Source organism: Pezoporus flaviventris, unplaced genomic scaffold (assembly GCF_033815535.1).
Source record: "Pezoporus flaviventris isolate CSIRO_AGI_PZ_B2104156 unplaced genomic scaffold, CSIRO_AGI_Pfla_v1 ptg000045l, whole genome shotgun sequence".
NCBI classification, from domain to species: domain Eukaryota; kingdom Metazoa; phylum Chordata; class Aves; order Psittaciformes; family Psittacidae; genus Pezoporus; species Pezoporus flaviventris.
Window position 1 is genome coordinate 19,063,625 of NW_026892593.1, and position 3,236 is coordinate 19,066,860.

Genomic DNA, 3,236 nt, shown 5'->3' on the forward strand with positions numbered 1-3,236 from the left:
CTAGTTTGGGTCAGGTGTCCTGTCTCTGCTTCCTCTCAGCTTCCCCTCCTCCCTGGCAGAGCATGAGACTCAGAAAGTCCTTGGTCAGACTAAACATTTGAGCAGTAACTAAAAACAGTTGTTTTATCAGCACTGTTCCCAGGCTGAAAGTCAAAACCACAGTGCTGCACCAGCTACTAAGAAGGAGAAAAAAATGACTGCTACTGCTGAACCCAGGACAACTGAAAAAGAGGGAAGTATTTTGCTTCACTGTTTCGTTTTGAAGGGTTTTCAGTCTTCAAAAGGGTAGAAGCTGGTCTCTTCTGAGATAAAACCACTAGATGGCATTCCAGAAGAGAAGTTCGGTAAAGTTAACATGCACAGTTTTCACATGAGAAATATTAAAGGATTACAAACTTGGAATGAGGGCAAACAATGTCTGGTGAGAAATGAAGGTGAGTGGATGTAGGTATAAGTATTGAGCTGATGCGGGAAGAAGCAAAATAAAAAATAAAATAGTCCAAACTCTAGTATGAGTGGTGCTGGCATGCAGTACTTGAGGGGGGTGGAAAAATAAGTTGCCAGAAGTGGTGACAATTGTTGGACCTCTTTCATAACTGAGACATTAGCTGAACTCTCTCCTTGTGCGGTTATTTTCTCCGATTCTAAAGCTGTATTTGTTGCATGACTTCCAGTAGCTCTCCAGGAAGCTCATGAATTTGTTGCAAGGGAAAGGAACTATTTTTCTTTTCCTGTTGCTGCTGAAATTTGTCTTTTAAAAATCTGGTCTGAGTTTCACTGATCAAAAGTGTACTTGCACCTTCTCCCTTTCACAAATGTACAAGTATGTCCTCAATATAAGCCCTAACAGAAGTTATTCACTACCTTGAGGGGATTTTTTTTTTTTCCCCAGGGCTTATTTCCTAATGTATATTTTCAGTGATTTTTCTGACGTATGAGTGTTTGTTTCACATGACTCAAAATAAGATCATTCTCTAAATCTTTCTATCCAAAACACTGGATTAGCCTTCACAAATGCTTTAATTTAGGAATCAGTTAACTGGAATCTTAAAAAGCTTCTACTGAAGCCTACTCCAGGAATCATTAATAAGGATTTTTCAGCTTTGTGCTTTTTAGCATTTTCTGCATTTTTCATTATTATCATCATTGGTTAATTATGGTTTCATTATCATAAATTAATCATCTATGCTACATAAGATTACTAAATTAATTAGTATTATATTGTAGCATTAACTTTAGTTAGTGAGAAGAAAGGGAGGATTGCAGTTCTGAGATGGAATGGTATGTGCCTTCTGTGCAGTGTTGTATAGTTCACGTCATGCTTGTTCCTGGCTGATTTAAAAATACATCTTTGCTAAGAAGAGAAACAATTTTTACCTTGCTGTTAACTCTGTAACTATATATCCATTATTTCAGTCTACAGCATAATGTAGCAACAAAACAGTACGCATATTTTACAGGCAAGGGAATCTATATTAGGAGTACTGTGTTGCAGATAATTTCAGATAAATGTGCTAGAAGGGTCTAATTTGGAGACTAACAGTTTTGCTTATTTTTCTCCTTTAACTATTTTGAAAATACATGATGATGCAAAAGAGTTTTATCTTTCTCTATGTAGTATGGTAAGTTAATCACTGCAAGCTTTAGAGTTAACAAACTTTAGATCTTTAAAATGCTTTGAGATCATCTGATGGGAGTCATTGTGTGAATGAACATCCCTCTCTCTGCAAGGATGGGGCCAAAGGAGACAGAGCCTGTTAAACCAGGAAAACAGCTTTCGGATTGCCAGGCAGCAGTAATACCAAGTGTTTTCTTATTCCCACCTGTGCTCTGTGCTGTTTCCCCTGTTCCAAGTGGCTGAACAGGACATCATTTTAGTCTTCAACATAATTTCTGGCTGTGTTCAGTGGGAGATGAGTGAAAGCTGCTTTTTTTTTTTTTTTTAATTTATAGCTTATATGCCATTTCATAAAAAAACCTGAGAAATTATCTTGCAAACTGAAAAGGAGGTTGAATGACCAAATTGACTATGCAGTAGTGAGTGCTGGTCCTGTTCTACCTTAAGTTCAGTCCAGGTTTTAGAAAAAAGATCATTAACAGTAGTAATGGGAAATTTCTGTTCATTTTGATGGGAAGCAGGCCCTTGTTCAAATGCCTGTGTCTGAGAAACATGGAAACATTATGGCACACAATTACAGTGCCTGCTGAAATACATTTTTTTACAGGATTCTCCCACAGTTGTGACACAGAACTGTGTATTTCACCTCTAAAGTGGTTCTGTGAAGTGAGTCTAGTCACAGTTTTCCTGCACTGTGCTGAAGTACTTGCAGGTGTTGTCTCAGAAATCACCCATCAAACACTGGGAAATTCAGTTTCACAGGGTTTTAATTCTGGCGTTTCTTCATTTCCACTCAGCAGCCTCAGCCCTCACACCAGAATCGCAGACCTTCCAGGGCAAACAGGCTGGCTGGCTGGCTGCCACAGGGTCTGGGAATGATGGACTGTAGAGCAAGCGTTATCAAGATCCAAACACCCCAACCTTTCATAATAGTCAGGGAGCAGTTAGGGGTATTAGCATAATTTCTGCTACTATCCACAGTGTGAACTGAGAGGGAAAATAGTGGTTTTGTGCATTTATGCTACTATCAGCTGGTAAGAGTTCATGGTCACCAACACCGTGTGGACCGAGGCACAGTCACTGACCTACGGTACGGGAGCATGCACAGTCACTGCAGGTACTCTGTGCTGCCGTGCTTCTGCCAACTGCCGGAGTCACACAGAGCTAGGGACCCCTCTCGGCCTGTGTCTTCATTCCGCTTCCTTTTTCACCTCTTCCGGGCCTTTCTCGTCCCCTGGGCCGTGCCCAGCAGCGCGCTGGCCGCGCGCTGGCCACCCACAGCTGCGGCTCGGCGGGGACCAGGCACCCACCGACCCCAGTGCGCATGCTCACGTCCACCGCCGTGCGCAGCGCCCTCCACCTTCGCTCCCGGTTGCTATGGCTACCGCGACGCTCCGCCCGGAGAAGCGGCCGCTGCGGGGGGAAGTAACGGGTGCGGGACCGGGCGGGGGACGCGGGCCGGGCCGGGCGGGGGAGCCGCTGCACAGCCACGGGCTGGGGTCCGGGACGGGCGCGCAGCATGCCGGGAGGGCCGGCCCGGCCTATCGGTAGTGTTTGCGCACCGCCCGGCGCCGCGTGACGGGGCCCGGTGGCACAACCAGGCGGGCGGTAGGTAGGA